Source organism: Protopterus annectens, chromosome 8.part0 (assembly GCF_019279795.1).
Source record: "Protopterus annectens isolate FY-2018-M chromosome 8.part0, PAN1.0, whole genome shotgun sequence".
Lineage (NCBI taxonomy): Eukaryota > Metazoa > Chordata > Ceratodontiformes > Protopteridae > Protopterus > Protopterus annectens.
In genome coordinates, this window is record NC_056741.1 from 1,342,088,065 (window position 1) to 1,342,106,604 (window position 18,540).

Consider the following 18,540-nt stretch of genomic DNA (forward strand, 5'->3'; position numbering starts at 1 on the left):
GGTTTAGTGGGCAAAACACTAGTGAAGCATAAAGCACAACAACTCAGGGTGATGGGTGGATTTACCTGTCTATCCCAATGTGGGATGCCAATGATGTCCCACAAAGCTCTGTAATAGGGCTCCTTCTTTCTCAATTATTCTTATTAGATATGAAAGTAGTAAGTGGGCTATGAATAACTGGATAAAATGACTAGAAACTTTGTTATGTAATTACTTCAGTGAAAGATTCCAAAGTTCTCCACAATGGCTAAATGTAATGTCAGTAAGCTGACCAAATGGCTCACAGATAAGTTACATGAAGTTAGGGTGGGGGAATCCATCACCACATAGAGACTTGTTAGTGGTAGTGTCTCACAGGGCTCAGTATTGGGACCTCTCTTGTTTGGAATATACTTCTCTGAATTCAAGCCAAATGTAGAGGTCCTTTGGCTGACCATGTATTCTGACAACTGCAACATGGATGCAATCACTGAATCCCCCAAAGATGTACATATCCTCTAAAAAGGTTTGGCACAAACAAATAACTGGTGCAAGAACCACAGCATAAAGCTCAGTGCAACAAAATGTATAATTACATCCTTTGGGAAGAAGACCATCCCTGCAAATTACAATATTGATAACAGTCCCATAAGAGTAGAGCCAGTGGTAAGGGATGTGGGAACTCACCTTGACAGTAAACTGAACTTTGATCCCCACATGTCCATGGTAGTGAGAAAATCCTTCTATGCAGGGAAAATTATAAGTAAGGGCTTGGCATCCAGACCTAACTAGATCATAGTCCCACTATACTCAGCCCTCATTAGACCAGTAATCGAGTATAATGCATCCTTTGGCATGTACCTCACCAGGCATTAGCAATAGCTGGAGTGGCCACAGAGGTTTCCCTCTAAAAGATTACAAGCTGTGAATAATATTTCCTATGTGGACCACCTGAAAGCCCTGTCCCTGTACTCAGTCTCCTACAGACTACTGAGGAACGATCTAGGCTTAACCTAAAAGGCATTCTCTGATCCAGCCCTGATGGATCTGCTACACATTTGTAAAACAAACATCACTATAATTACCCAATCAAAGAATCCAAACTTTATCTGTGACATAAATAAAATATGTTGGAGGGACAGGTATGCGTCTGAGAGATTACCTCTTCTCTGGAACAGACTCCACATTCATGTGAAACAGAGCTCTTCCCAAAGCCTATTCAAATGAAATTTGGAGCAATAGATGGCAAATTGCAAATTCATCCATGGCTTGTCACCTGTGGCCCTTATGGACAAGAGTAGTTTATAGATGATCTAAGGCATAGGCATATACCAAAGCTATTGATAATTGGGAAAACTGGGGCATGAATGACTAGGCTTAAAAAGGCCCTAGGGCAGTTAGCCTAGTAACTTCCGATGATCCTATGATATGTGCAGTACTACGAGACTTTTTTTTTATTTCTATTTTATTACATTAAACAGGTAAGTGAGCTGGTCATAAGACCATTTTCTACCATTACAGGGACTCAAATAAGACTAACAGTAAAACATGGGTAATAAATTAATTAAAATTCACAGCTAGCTAGCTAATCACACCTGTGTCCCGGTACAAGTAAAGCATAAAACCATATGCACATGACAGTGTTTATGCTAAATGGGGAGAAAGCCACATAATGGGACACTGGAACGGCTGTGTATGGGGTGGACCTCATTTGACATTGATTTTCTGAAGGTGGAGGTGTGGCAAACTCAAAGGCAGCCCCTGGTGGTGCAAACTCAAGCTACGCCACTGAATTCATCACAGAATTACTAAACTAATGGAAAGAAAACAACAAAAGTCTCATTAGCTTAACTAAAACCATCAAAAACTGAGTTGAAATAAAAGAAACTAAGTTTAACTTTTTCAAGAACTTATAATTGATGTATTACTGTTAAAGTGCTGCATTTTTATATTCAAAATGTTAGTACTTTGCGTATATAAATATTTGGCCTGTGTATGTGATGTGTTTTGCTGACAATTTGACATCCTCCTGCTTTGGAAAGGTATTTATGAGTAAATTTGTTGGAACTGGGCCCTCATTGTATAAAAAAAGAATTTACTGGGCCCCAGTACTGGTCTATACAGTATGATGAAGGGAAGGGTTGTCTTCCAAAATTAATGATACTACATTTTTTATCATTTAGTTTGAGCCAGTGGTATTCCATTTGGTAATGAGCTGAGCAATCTGGGTAGTGACAGAGTCTCCTCCCTTGGTTAAGGAAGGAATAGTACGTAGATAACCACTAGATGAAGGGGAAGTAAGATGAAGGTGATTCATTGTTATAAAACAGAAAAATAGTGAAGAAATGTTTACTGGAAGAATTAGAAGGCGTGACATGAGGCTCATGATTTTTAATTAAGAAGAAACAAATCATCAAGGAAAGAGAAAAACAGGAAATGCCCAGTGAGAAAAGAGATAAAGTATAAAAGTATGTGCTTCATAATGCCAAAAGAAAAATAACTTGCCTTTACTGCCACCACTGATGACTTTAAGATAACCGGTAAAGAGGTAGAACAGGGTTATATAAAACTGGTCAGTGCCAGTCTCAGCTGACATGAAAGACGAGAAGTGTGGCTGGCAGATGTATATGGATGGGAAGAGTACGGAAAATGTAACAGAACAGTGAGCTGTGCAATACACCCTGCTGCTACCAGAGACAGCTAATGCACAGCTATGAGATGTTTAACACAAGAATAAATAAAATAGTACAAAGGCTGTTTAGTGACTGTATATTCTTCCAACAAAGACAGAGAAATGCCCAGCTAAAAGAGGCGTATGAGATCTGTACGGGAAAGTAGAGTGATAATAATGCATGAATGGGTTGAGCCATTCAGTACTTGTCTGTGCTGCTGCCAAATACTAGTTAATGTAAAGCTATGAGACATATAATGCAATGCAAGAAAGGTGAGTATCAAGGGTGAGCTGCATGATACCTGTCTCTCCTCTCTGGCAGAAAGAGGAATGTAAGACATATATGGGAAAGTACAATGATGATACCATTAGTTAAGGTCAAGCCATGCATTAACCGTCTATGTTTTCACCAAAGGGAAGTCAATTAACCATCTATGCTGTTACCAAAGGTATGTCAATGCACATCTGTGAGAGAGATTTAAATAAATACAAAGCAAGAAGCTTTAAAAATGAGTTGTACAATAACTGTTTCTTATGGATCCAAATACAAGGAGATGACCATCTTTTAAGAAATTTAGGAAGGTAGCGTGCTAAATGTGTAAGAGACGGTCAAGCTGTGTAAAACCTGCCTCTGCCATGGTATAGCTGTGAGAATTTAAACTGAAGATAGAACAAGAAAAGTTTAAAGAATGAGCCGAATCTTCCTTGTCTCATTTGCCTTTAATAAGAAGACACCCAACTAAATGAATAACAAGTAATGAGTGAATCATATGAGAAGGTAGAGGAACTATACAGAAAGGTGGAGTGTAAGCATTTCTGTAAGGTAAGTTTGAGCTATGCCATAGCCAATCCTGCTGTCACAAAAATATTATTGCTGGTTGACCATGAGTTGCAGTAATTAGATGTGCATTTTTAACGGCAGTCATTTCTGTGGGACTGGCTTCCCCTAAGCAGTTTCCACACAGACAAAATATCTATACAGATATATATACTGGATATATATATATATTTTGGATATATATATATATATATATATATATATAGATAGATATATATAGATATAGATATATATATATATATATATATATATATATATATATATATATATATATATATATATATATATATATGGGATCCGTGCATATGTTCGAAGTTTCACTACTTCGAATGCCACTTCACCGAGTCTACATGTTCGAAGTAGTGAAACTTCAAGCATTGACTTCGGCAGTAACACTAGAGCGCAGAATGGGAATATTCCCTTTTCCCTGCTGTAGTGCGATCTCGGAGTTGGTATCTTTAAGTAGGAGGGGTGTGGAAAGCATAGCACCCCCCCCCCTGCAAAAACATGTTTTAGAATTGTTTTTTTTTGGGTAGCCCGGGGAACTGGACTTTTGCTGAAGTGTAGGGTCTACTGCTCTATTTCGAAAAAGTGTATTTTCGATGTAAAGCAGGAGACCCATATATATTCATATATATTCATATCTATATATATATATATATATATATATATATATATATATATATATACACACACACACACATATATATATATATTTATACATTTTATATATATATATATATATATATATATATATATATATATATATATATATATATATATATATATATATATATATATATATATAAATACACACACACACACACACACACACACATCAGTTGGGGTGCACTTTTTCAGAGCAATTGCTGATCATCAGTCACAGCAGTTCAGTTTGGGCGGCCGCGGTGGAGCAGCGGTTAGCGTTGCCACCTCACAGCAAGAGGTTCTCCGGTTCAATCCTCGGCTGGGGTTCCTTCTGTGCAGAGTCTGCATATCCTCCCTGTGGTCATATGAGTTTCCTCCTGTGCTTCAGTTTCCTCCCAAAGACATGCTGTAGGTGGATTAGACACTCTAAATTGGCCCTAGGCATGACTGCGTGCATGTGTGGGCCTTCTGTGGAAGGTTAGGCACCAGGCTGGCAAGTCAAAACCGTAAACCTCTACTTTTAATCATGATCAGACAGGTGATCCGCTGTGCAATAGAAGAGGATGAGAAACAATGTCAAAAGCTTTTGACAGGTCCAAGAATAGGCAAGAAATAACTTTATGGTCATCCCTGGCTAGAGAGACTGTGTCAAGAAAGGATAAAAGAGCAGAGGTAGTACTATGTTTCAGTCTGAAACCATGTTGAGTGGGTGTTAGAAGATTTTCCGGTGTTAGATATTGCATAACTTGTTTATGTATACACTTCTCAAGAACTTTAGATAGAGGGGAGATGATAGCGATAGGTCTAAAGTTAGAGGTATCAGAGGAGTTACCTCCTTTGTGTATAGGGAGAGTGTGGAATTGTTTCCACATGGTAGGGACTTTAGCTTCTGTGATAGTGCGATTTATTAAGGTAGATACTGGAAGAGCAAGAGATCCAGCTGCTAGTTGGAGAAAGGTGGGAGGGCTGCTGTCAGTAGATGCAGAGCAAGGTTTTAAGTTAAAGAGTACAGTGTTGATGTAGCTAGTGGGTACAGGTTTGAGGGAGAAGGTGTTTGAGGGGTTAGTATTAGGGATAGGTTTAGTGAAGTGGGAGGTAGTGGAGGAATTTATGTTAGGATTAAGAAGTTTAGATATAGAGTCAATAAAGTAGGAATTAGACATAGTAGCAGTTACTTCCGGTGTTTTATCAGGGCAAGGATTAGGAGGACTAGGATTACCGGGATGTAATATCTGGTTAATGGAGTTCCAGAATTTCTTAGAATTTGATCTTAGGGCAGTGGGAGGGTTGTAGTAGAAGTCCTTTTTATCTTTGTTTATCTTTTTTTTTTTGGTCAGGTTTCTTAATTCTTTATGTATTAGCAAGTCGGCAGGGAGCTTGGTTTGTGACCATTTGTTCCCTAACATGTCTCTACTTTTCTTAAGGATACCTGTAAGACAAAAATCTACTAGTAAATTCAACAAAAAAACTTTAAAGAAACCATGCAATTAGTCAAGTATATATCAAAAAGGAACTATTTAGCTTTGAAAAATTAGCCCTGTCATAAAAAATGGTGTTGATAATCTATAAATATATATTTCTTATAAAGCTCAGTTTGATCTGAAAAGTTGAAAGTAGTAATACAGCATTTTTAATTACATCAGAAAATGTATTTATTACATGCACAAGTTCCTTTTAATAATAAGCAATGCAGTGATCACTCAGCCATTGGAGAAACGAGTTGACAGAAGCATTTTGTGCAGATTCACAGTTAACAAGCACTTACGTCAAAGGGCAATAAAGACACATAACTGCAAACGTTAGTGCTGCAGTAAGTGATTTTAAAGAGTCAGATTCCATGAAACAAGATAATATGCCAGATGGTTTCCTAAGAAGAATCAAGGAAAACCTAATCAAATCCCTGTCAGTCACGTTAAAAAACAAAATGTTTGCAAGTAGATATGTCGCCGACCTATTGTGAAAGGCTGTAGTTGTATCAATTCACAAAAAGGAGGAGGTTGTCACATCAATCCCATACACCGTTATCCCCATCAGCCCACTCAGTATTCTAAGTAAAATCAGGAAAAGGTCATAATTAAGCTTATCAAAAATGACACCAGCCAGACAAGCAACACTGAAGGTTTGCTAAAGGAATATCTTGACATTTGAATTTCATGTCATTTTTTGAAGCGATAACAGCAACATTTGATGAAGACTGGTAATGCATGCTTCTTATCTTGGCCTTAATAAGGAGTCCAACAATATTTATTCCACATAAGGAAATAATTGTCCAATTAAAAGCATGCAGTATCAATCCATATATTATTTATTTATTATTGTTTTATTTATCCGTTATTCACCATTTTATCCCACTAGACTAGTGGTCTCTTTTCAGAGGAGATCCTAGGTAGTATTTATGGTAATTATACAGCTAGGAGAGATCTGGCCAGGGCATTGGGGAACTTCCCCTATGGTTTTCAATATATGTTGCAGGATCTTTTCCTGAGCTGCCATCAATTCAAGTAGATGGGACCTCAGTTTAATGTCTCATCTGAAGGATGACACACTCAAGAGTGCATCACCTCCTTTACACTGCACTGCAGTGTCAGCAGTTTAGTGGGCAAAACACTAGTGAAGCATAAAGCACAACAACTCAGCGTGATGGGTGGTTTTACCTGTCTATCCCAATGTGAGATGCCAATGGTGTCCCACAAAGCTCTGTAATAGGGCTCCTTCTTTCTCAATTATTCTTATTAGATATGAAATTAGTAAGTGGGCTATGAATAACTGGATAAAATGACTAGAAACTTTGTTATGTAATTACTTCAGTGAAAGATTGCAAAGTTCTCCACAATGGCTAAATGTAATGTCAGTAAGCTGACCAAATGGCTCACAGATAAGTTACATGAAGTTAGGGCAGGGGGAATCCATCACCACATAGAGACTTGTTAGTGGTGGTGTCTCACAGGGCTCAGTATTGGGACCTCTCTTGTTTGGAATATACTTCTCTGAATTCAAGCCAAATGTAGAGGTCCTTTGGCTGACCATATATTCTTTCAACTGCAACATGGATGCAATCACTGAATTCCCCAAAGATGTACATATCCTCTAGGAAGGTTTGACACAAACAAATAACTGGTGCAAGAACCACAGCATAAAGCTCAGTACAACAAAATGTATAATTACATCCTTTGGGAAGAAGACCATCCCTGCAAATTACAACATTGATAACAGTCCCATAAGAGTAGAGCCAGTGGTAAGGGATGTGGGAACTCACCTTGACAGTAAACTGAACTTTGATCCCCACATGTCCATGGTAGTGAGAAAATCCTTCTATGCAGGGAAAATTATAAGTAAGGGCTTGGCATCCAGACCTAACTAGATCATAGCCCCACTATACTCAGCCCTCATTAGACCAGTAATCGAGTATAATGTATCCTTTGGCATGTACCTGACCCGTCATTAACAATAGTTTGAGTGGCCACAGAGGTTTCCCTCTAAAAGATTACAGGCTGGGAATAATATTTCCTATGTGGACCACCTGAAAGCCCTGTCCCTGTACTCAGTCTCCTACAGACTACTGAGGAAAGATCTAGGCCTAACCTAAAAGGCTTTCTCTGATCCAGCCCTGATGGATCTGCTACACATTTGTAAAACAAACAGCACTAGAATTACCCAATCTAAGAATCCAAACTTTATTTGTGACATAAAAAAAATATGTTGGAGGGACAGGTATGCGTCTGAGAGATTACTTCTTCTCTGGAACAGACTCCACATTCATGTGAAACAGAGCTCTTCCCAAAGCCTATTCAAATGAAATTTGGAGCAATAGATGGCAAATTGCAAATTCATCCCTGGCTTGTCACCTGTGGCCCTTATGGACAAGAGTAGTTTATAGATGATCTAAGGCATAGGCATATACCAAAGCTATTGATAATTGGGAAAACTGGGGCATGAATGACTAGGCTTAAAAAGGCCCTAGGGCAGTTAGCCTAGTAACGTCCGATGATCCTATGATATGTGCAGTACTATGAGACTTTTTTTTAATTTCTATTTTATTACATTAAACAGGTAAGTGAGCTGGTCATAAGACCATTTTCTACCATTACAGGGACTCAAATAAAACTAACAGTAAAACATGGGTAATAAATTAATTAAAATTCACAGCTAGCTAGCTAATCACACCTGTGTCCCGGTACAAGTAAAGCATAAAACCATATGCACATGACAGAGTTTATGCTAAATGGGGAGAAATAGCCATGTAATGAGACACTGGAATGGCTGTGTATGGGGGGACCCCATTTGACCATGATTTTCTGAAGGTGGAGGGGTGGCAAACTCAAAGGCAGCCCCTGGCAGTGCAAACTCAACCTACGCCACTGAGTTCATCACAAAATTACTAAGTTAATGGAAAGAAAACAACAAAAGTCTCATTAGCTTAACTAAAACCATCAAAAACTGAGTTGAAATAAAATAAACTATGTTTAACTTTTTCAAGAACTTATAATTGCTGTATTACTGTTAAATTGCTGCATTTTTATATTCAAAATGTTAGTCACTGTTGGGACTAGTGTTTAGAATTGAGAGATTCATACATTTATCTTTATTAAGTTAGATACTTTGCATATATAAATATTTGGCCTGTGTATGTGATGTATTTTGCTGACAATTTGACATCCTCCTGCTTTGGAAAGGTATTTATGAGCAATTTTGTTGCAACTGGGCCCTCATCGTATAAAAAAATAATTTACTGGGCCCCGGTACTGGTGTATACAGTATGAAGAAGGGAAGGTTTGTCTTCCAAAAGTAATGATACTACATTTTTTATCATTTAGTTTGAGCCAGTGGTATTCCATTTGGTAATGAGCTGAGCAATCTGGGTAGTGACAGAGTCTTCCTCCCTTGGTTGAGGAAGGAATAGTACGTAGATAGCCACTAGCTGAAGGGGAAGTAAGATGAAGGTGATTCATTGTTATAAGACAGAAAAATAGTGAAGAAATGTTTACTGGAAGAATTAGAAGGCGTGACATGAGGCTCATGATTTTTAATTAAGAAGAAACAAATCATCAAGAAAAGAGAAAAACAGGAAATGCCCAGTGACAAAAGAGATAAAGTATAAAAGTATGTGCTTCATAATACCAAAAGAAAAATAACTTGCCTTTACTGCCACCACTGATGACTTTAAGATAACCGGTAAAGAGGTAGAACAGGGTTATATAAAACTGGTCAGTGCCAGTCTCAGCTGACATGAAAGACGAGAAGTGTGGCTGGCAGATGTATATGGATGGGAAGAGTATGGAAAATGTAACAGAACAGTGAGCTGTGCAATACACCCTGCTGCTACCAGAGACAGGCTAACGCACAGCTGTGAGATGTTTAACACAAGAATAAACAAAATAGTACAAAGGCTGTGTAGTGACTGTATATTCTTCCAACAAAGACAGAGAAATGCCCAGCTAAAAGAGGCGTATGAGATCTGTACGGGAAAGTAGACTGATAATAATGCATGAATGGGTTGAGCCATTCAGTACTTGTCTGTGCTGCTGCCAAATACTAGTTAATGTAAAGCTATGAGACATATAATGCAATGCAAGAAAGGTGAGTATCAAGGGTGAGCTGCATGATACCTGTCTCTCCTCTCTGGCAGAAAGAGGAATGTAAGACGTATATGGGAAAGTACAATGATGATGCCATTAGTTAAGGTCAAGCCATGCATTAACCGTCTATGTTTTCACCAAAGGGAAGTCAATTAACCATCTATGCTGTTACCAAAGGTATGTCAATGCACATCTGTGAGAGATATTTGAATAAATATAAAGCAAAGCAGGTGGTCCCGCTACTCAAAAGTGGGGCCACAACTGACCCTGGGAACTACCAACCAATAAGCCTGACCAGTCTGATCTGTAAGGCTATAGAGCAAATCATTATGGAACTCATAAATGGAGAGATTGGGAACCTCTAGTCGCTGGACCCCACACAGTTCGGCTTCGTCAAGGGCAGATCATGCCTCCTGAACCTGGTGGATTTCTTTGAGACAGTTACTCAGGCTATAGATAAGGGAAAGGAGGTACACACGGCTTACCTTGACCTTGCTAAAGCATTTGACACCATTCCCCATTCAGGTATTATTGATAAGCTCACCAGCCTGGGCATAAACCCTTATGTCACAAGATGGATCGCAAACTGGTTCTCAGACAGATCTCATAAAGTAAGAGCAGCGAGTGGTGTGCCTCAGGGCTCTGTCCTGGGGCCCCTCCTGTTTGGCATATACTTCTCAGAAGTACAGGCAAGCACGGAAGGGCTGTGGCTGACTAAGTTTGTGGAACTGCAAACTGGGCGTTATAATAGAGTCTCCGTCCGACATGGAGATCCTCCAGAAGGGCCTAAATGAGACTGATGCATGGTGTCAAAGCCATGGTCTCAAGCTAAATGCAAAAAAAATGCGTAGTAATCCCCTTTGGAAAAAACATAGTACCCGCAAACTACAACATAGGAGGTAATCCCCTGAAATCTGAAGAAGAAATAAGGGATCTAGGGACCCAAGTAGATAGTCAGCTTTCCTTTGATAACCATGTTGCCAAAGTGGTTAGAAAATCCATCTATGTGACTCATCTGATCATGAAAGGGTTTGCATAGGTTCATAGGTTCATACTAGACTATCTTCCCTAGGGCATTTATAAGCCTAGCCAGAGTGTGTTTGGCTTTCGCCACCCATTTTAAATTAATTTTGCTATGCCCTTTTTCGAGGTTAGTATACTGTGCCTCTGTCTAACAGTGACACAGAAGTGATACCCGGGGTAAACCTACGATCTCCCATCCACTCATCAAGATTCCTCTTGAAGAGAGTCAATGAGGGACTCTGCCTAACCTGGACTGGGATTTCATTCCAGAGTGAAGGGAGCCTCTGGGTTATGAATCTGTCCCTCCAGCATGTCCTATTTATTTCAGTGCTGAGGTTCAAGTCTCTCGAGCGCATAGCTCGATGGGATTTGGATTTTCTGAGGTGCAGCATGTCCATTAATTCCGGGTTGGACATGGCTTTATACTTCAGGCACAGATTGCCTCTGAGCAGGCGGTATGCCACTGAGTAGAGCTGGAGTTTCTTTAACCGGGCAGCATATGGCATCTGTTTGAGCCCTTTGATCCTCTTGGTGAGGTACTTTTGGGGTCTTTCCAGTTGCTGCAGGTGTCTGGTAAGGTACATCCCAAAAGGGGCATTGTACTCAATTATGGGCCTGATGAGGGATGAGTAAAGAGGCACGATGACCTCCCCTGATTTAGATGTCAATCCCTTCATGATTAGGTGGATTATATAAAATGTTTTTCTAACCACTTTGGCCACGTGGTTGTCAAATGAGAGATTGCTGTCAACTTGGGTCCCTAGGTCCCTAATTACTTCTTCTGTACTTAATGGATTACCACCTATGTGGTAATTTGTGGGCACTTTGTTTTTGCCAAAGGGGATGGCTATACACTTTTTGGCATTTAGCTTGAGGCCATGGCTCTGGCACCAGTTGTCTGTTTCTATGATGCCCTTTTGGAGGATGCTTGTGTCGGCTGGAGAGTCTATTATGGCGCCCAGTTTGCAGTCATCTGCGAACTTGGTCAGCCACAGTCCTTCCATGTTGGCCTGTACCTCCGAGAAATATATACCAAACAAGAGAGGTCCCAGGACTGAGCCTTGTGGGACGCCACTTGTAACTGGTTTGGAGTCTGACATGGCTCCAGCAATTCTAAACATGTGGGTTCTGTCCTTGAGCCAGTTTGCAACCCATCTAGTGACATAGGGGTTTATATTTAAGCTGGTGAGCTTATCTATAATGCCCGAGTGGGGTATTGTATCGATGGCATTTGCGAGGTCCAGGTAGGCTGTGTGGACCACCTTCCCCTTGTCAATGGCCTTGGTGACTGTTTCAAAGAAATCGACCAGGTTTAAGAGGCAGGATCTGCCCTTAACAAAGCCGAACTGGGTAGGATCCAGTGTCTGTAGGTCCCCAATATCTTTATTTATGAGGTCCATGATGATCCTTTCCATAGCTTTGCAGACCAAGCTAGTCAGGTTTATGGGGCGATAGTTTCCAGGATCCGTTGAGGCACCACCTTTGTGGAGAGGGACCACTGTTGCTGTACGCCACTCTTTGGGTACATATCCTGTAGTAAGGCTGAGACTGAACAGTAGTTTTAGGTTTGGGTTTAGCTCTTCTTGGAGTTCATGTAGGACACAGCCCATGACACCGTCTGGTCCCATTGATGCTGTGTTTTTTGCTTTGGAGAGGGCGGCGCTTACCTGATCTAAGATCCAAGATCTAAGGATGTAATGGTGCCCCTCTACTCTTCCCTCATCAGACCCATTACTGAGTACAATGCACCAATTGGAATGTACCTGGCTAGACATCTCCAGCAGCTGGAGAGACCACAGAGGTACCTAACCAAGAGGATTACTGGCCTCAAACAGTTGCCCTATGCAGCACGACTGAAAAAGCTAAGACTGTTCTCTGTTGCATACCACTTTCTCAGAGGCAATCTCTGTCTAACGTACAGAGCCATGTCCAACCCAGAATTGTTGAACATGCTCAATCTTAGCAAAACCAAATCTACTCGAGCTACACACTCTAGGGATATAAACCTCAACACAACAATGAATAGAACATGCTGGTGGGATAGATTCCCTTCGCAGAGACTTCCCTTACTATGGAACAGGGTCCCGATCTACATAAGACAGAGCCCCTCACTATCACTCTTCAAGAGGAACCTTGATGAGTGGATGGGTAACAGAAAATTCACACCGGGGATCACACCAACAGCACTACTAGATAGGGGCCAAGGGTACTAGCTGCTAGTACAAGGGTCTAGGGAACTACTAAAGGGGCAGTGAATACCGCACAACGTGGCTGAGCTAATATATGCCTTCAGGCAGATAGCCCAGTACCAACCTATGAACCTATAAGAAGCCTTTAAAAATGAGTTGTACAATAACTGTTTCATATGAATCCAAATACAAGGAGATGACCATATTTGTAAGAAATCCAGGAAGGTAGCATGCTAAATGTGTAAGAGATGGTCAAGCTGTGTAAAACCTGCCTCTGCCATGGTATAGCTGTGAGAATTTAAACTGAAGATAGAACAAGAAAAATTTAAAGAATGAACAGAATCTTGCTTGTCTCATTTGCCTTTAAGAAGAAGACACCCAACTAAATGAATAACAAGTAATGAGTGAATGATATGAGAAGGTAGAGGAACTATACAGAAAGGTAGAGTGTTAGCATTTCTGTAAGATAAGTTTGAGCTATGCCATAACCATTCCTGCTGTCACAAAAATATTATTGCTGGTTGACCATGAGTTGCAGTAATTAGTTGTACATGTTTAGTAGCAGTCATTTCTGTGGGACTGGCTTCCCCTAAGCAGTTTCCATGCAGACAAAATATCTCTCTCTCTCTCTCTCTCTATATATATATATATATATATATATATATATATATATATATATATGTGTGTGTGTGTACACACACACACACACACACACACATATATATATATATATATATATATATATTTATATATATATATACACATACACACACAAACATATCTATTATATATAATAGATATGTGTGTGTGTGTATGTATATATATATATATATATATATATATATATATATATGGGATCCGTGCATATGTTCGACGTTTCACTACTTCGAACCCCACTTCCCTGAGTCCACTTGTTCGAACTAGTGAAACTTTGAACATTGACTTTGGCAGTCACAATACAGCGCGGAATGGGAATATTCCCTTTTCCCCGCTGTATTGTGATCTCGGAGTTGGTATATTTAAGTAGGGGGGGTGTGGGGGGCACAGTCCCCCTGCAAAAACATGTTCTAGTGTTTTTGTTTTTTTTTTGGGCAACCTGGGGAACTAGACTTTAGCGAAAGTACACTTTCATTGAAGTGGACTTTCGCTGAAGTGTAGGGTCTACTGCTCTATTTCGAAGAAGTGTATTTTCGATGTAAAGCAGTAGACCCATATATATATACATATATATATACATATATATATATATACATATATATATATATATATATATATATATATATATATATATATATATATATATAAACTAGTTATATATATACTGGATATATATATATTTTATATATATATATATATATATATATATATATATATATATATATATACACACACACACACACACACACACACACACACACACACACACACACATATACATATCAGTTGGGGTGCTCTTTTTCAGAGCAATTGCTGATTATCAGTCACTGCAGTTCAGTTTGGGCAGCCGTGGTGGTGCAGCGGTTAGCACTGCCACCCCACAGCAAGAGGTTCTCTGGTTCAATCCTCAAATGGAGTGCCTTCTGTGTGGAGTCTGCATGTCCTCCCTGTGGTCACGTGAGTTTCCTCCTGGTGCTTTGGTTTCCTCCCACATTCCAGAGACATTCTGTAGGTGGACTGGCCACTCTAAATTGGCCCTAGGCGTGAGTTTGTGCATGTGTGTGCCTTCTGTGGAAGGTTGGGCACCAGGCTGGCAACTCAACATCGTACACCTCCACTGCCGATCAGGATCAGACAGGTGATCCACTGTGACGACCCCTAACTGGGAAAAAAGCTGAAAAAAGAAGAAGTCACTGCAGTTCAGTTGAGCTTCTTCATTGTGATTCCCAATGCATTTAGTAATCTAGTCTGCTATGTTTAATGTACCTAGTGGAAAAATGTGTTATGTTTTTTATCTAATTAGTATCAGTGTAGCCCTATCAGGCAATTGTTCAGCGTATTTTTCTCAGGTGAAGGAGGGTGGACACTGGAATACTCAGAAGACAGAACTATTCTGAAGTTCTGGTTCCATTTAGTAGCAGGGAGGAGTATCAGTCCATCTGCATCTCTAGCTTTTCATGCAACTTTCACATTAAGTTTCCTATAAAGCCTTGATTAAATAGCTATTGGAGGAAATATAGCTGCACAGAAATATTGTATCTTCCATTGTACTTTAACTTGAGGTCATCCTTAACTAATTAATGCCTACCAGTAGTCAGTTATTTAGATGTTACATTCCTTAATGCTAGCAAGCTGGATCACAGTAATGACAGCTGTTAGTCACACTGAAAATTACATGTGAGAAAGTATTTTAAAATAAACCAAAAAATCAGCAAATTTGCATTTCTTGCTTAGCTGAAGTAATTTTCTCACATTTAATGTGCTTAGCTGCATCATTACACACAACAAATTCAGTATCACAAATAAGTCAAAAGAGTTGTATGTGGCCTGCTTTTTGATTATTGTCAGCTGGAATGAGGCAGAGGTAGCCAGCAGAAATAGGACTGCTGGAGTGATTAATACCACAGTATGATTAGTACAGTCAGGGCTAATGAGTTAAGTTTGTATAAGATATTGTATGCTGCAGATTTTATCTTTCATGCAAAACCTAGTAATTTGCCCAAGAGATGGAGGTGGTGGAACCCTGTGAAAAAAATGGGAATTTGCATGTTAATCTTGAGCTAGTCTTTTACATTTTTATAAGACTGGTGTACTGCAGATGTTACCTTTCATGAAGAACCAAGTGAGTTATGCAAGAAAAGGGAGTTTGGGAATTCAGCAAAAAGTGGTTTTGTGCATTAAGTTAAATTGGTATGCTGGACTTTATCTTTCATTCAGAACCTGGTAAAAAGTCCGAGAGATTAAGTGGAGAAATGCAAAAGGAAAGCTATATCTTTGTGCATTAAGTTAAGGCAGCCCTTTAAATTGAGTAAGGCTGGTGTGTTTCAGATTATATCTTTAATTTAGAATCTAGTAAAATGTTTAAGAGATGAGGTAAAGGATTTCAGAAGTAAAACTGTGGTAAAATGGAGAGGAAGTTGAAAGAACACAGAGCAGTCTGCTTAGTACAAAAATGGGCATCCATCATATTGACACAATAAATGGCCAAATCATAAAACTGACTCTGTGGTTAAAGGTCAAAGAACAATAGCAGACAATGTCAACTGTAATCAATGCTTACCTTCCAAACTCAGAAAAAGTATTCTGTAGCCCATCTGGGAGATCACTTTATAGCTCACTGATGTGACCCATTATTGAATATAATGATGCATTCTGTAGCCTTCAGATAAGCCACATGGAACAAATAGAAAAGATACAAGTATTCCTTACTACAGAAAAAAAATCATAGTGTTAGAAAACTTAAACTGTTCAGAACGGCTTCAAGATTTGTTTTTATATCTGTTTCTTATAGGTTACTTAGAGATGTCCTATGCCATGCCTATCAAGTGAGGTATGAATATGATCCAGTTCTATTTGAAAGTCTACACCTGCAATGTTCTGCTGAGGAAGCCAGTCCCAGATTAGAAATCTAATAGTAAAAATAGATATCGTTACTAGAAAAATGCATATGACAGCCACATTGCATAGTATGTTACAGAGTGCCTTAAGATTGTAGAATACGTTCCTCCTTAGAAGCAGAAGAAGGTCATTAACTTCTTTAAAAAATTATCTTTCTTTATGTATGCAAAATAGAAAATATCAACATGGGGTTACATCAATCAAGTTTCTTGAAGGCCACTAGCTAATAAGCCTGACATTTGAATCCATTAAGTTATGAATAAGCCTAGGCATAAACATGGAAACAGCAAGACCCTTCTTAATCCAGGTGATTGCTGAGTTACTGTAGCTCATTTCCCAAATTTAGAAGGCGTCTAATTCAGTGGCATTCCCACTCTCCGAACCTCATCTGAGTTACTCTCAATTGAGAGTCATAGTAAGCTTGGCATTAAGCAATATTATGCCCATATTAGAAGGGCCCTGATGAATTACTAGAGTTCACATCCACATCATAGCATTTGTGCCTTTAAACAGTTTTCTCATGTCAAAGACCTTGTCCTGATCCTCTGCTGCTCACTTCAGAATTGCAGCTGGCCTAGATTTCTACAGACTCTCAACATTCCTCGAGCCACAGTAAGTTGCATGACCTCACTTCAGAGTTGTAGGTACCTACCTTTAAACAGCAAACCCAATATCATAAGAACTCTGCAAAGGTGTTTGAGATTACTCCAAGACCTAGCTTAAAATCATATACCTCAATATCAGAGGATCTGTTTATTTATAATTTATTTACTATTTGTTCATCGGGTAAGTAGATTGCTCTATTGATCCTTTTCAGCCACAGCCTAATCTCAATGAGCAGAACATACAACATAGTCTTTCAATCAGCAATATATAGAAAATGACTACAAAGCAAAATTCAGAACATAGTAAGACTGAATGCAGAAAGAGGAACATTAAAAGATTCAGAGTGCACAAAAAAGAATTATACAAAATGCAAGCTAAGATGTGCATAAAATACTGTGCAGTCAAACATGTAATAGGTAAACTCCTGCAGAGTTCTACAGCAGCAGAGAGACAAAAGAGAGACTTTGGAGTGATTAAGTATCATTTTTCTGCATTTTCTTGCTGTCTTTACCTAATTCCGCCTAAAATGCTAATATTTTAGCGTTTCTGTGATTTAAAAAGCTTGTTTCTTGTATATATTGTACTTACTTGCTGCCTGCACTTGAACTAAGTCATTTTTGTGTTTAAATAATCTGTTTAAATGTTGTAGGCTACACACTAAAGTGTGATAGCCATTTCTGTGTTTAATGTGTTTTTTTTATTGTATCTGCTTTATTTTCTGAAAAAAACAAAAAACAAAAAATTTTATATATATATATATATATATATATATATATATATATATATATATATATATATATACTTGTTTCCCACCTTTTTGAACTAGTATAGTCCAGTTTTCAGGTTATTGCTGAATTCAGGGCTGTGTTACAAGTTTCTGTGCTGCCCATACCTTACTTGGATAGAAGGAAGTTTCTCTGTTCACCTGTGAGAGAGGGGAGCTTTGAGCAGCCCATCTGTCCCTGGAGGAGTGGTTTCAGCCGAGAAGTTAGTTTATTAGCCATTTTGGGCTAATTTCTGTCGTTTTCATTTCCCTGCTATAAAAACCACATTTGCGCGGTTTTACGCACCTATTAGCTAGGGTTAAACTATTCCCGGCTCCACGAAGTCTACTCTTCAATTTTTCCCTTGGAACTAGACAAACTTTCAACTTAAGCACTCAAACCATTAATTTCACAGCCCAGTACCTGCTCAAAACTCATAGCAAGCACTAATTAACCCTAGCACTAGACCCCTATACTGTCCAGAAGGACAAGGCTCTCTATTCGTCCCTACCAGCCAATCAGTAAAACAGCTCACTTTACCTATTCAGGGATGTCCAAAGGGCAGTTTCAGGTGTACTCTCCAGTCCAACTGGTGAATCTGGGCATTTTGAGGCAATGTCACAACTGCCTCATGTACACAGACAACCCTCTCCTCCTACCACCAAACACTAATATATGCAAGAGATGCAAT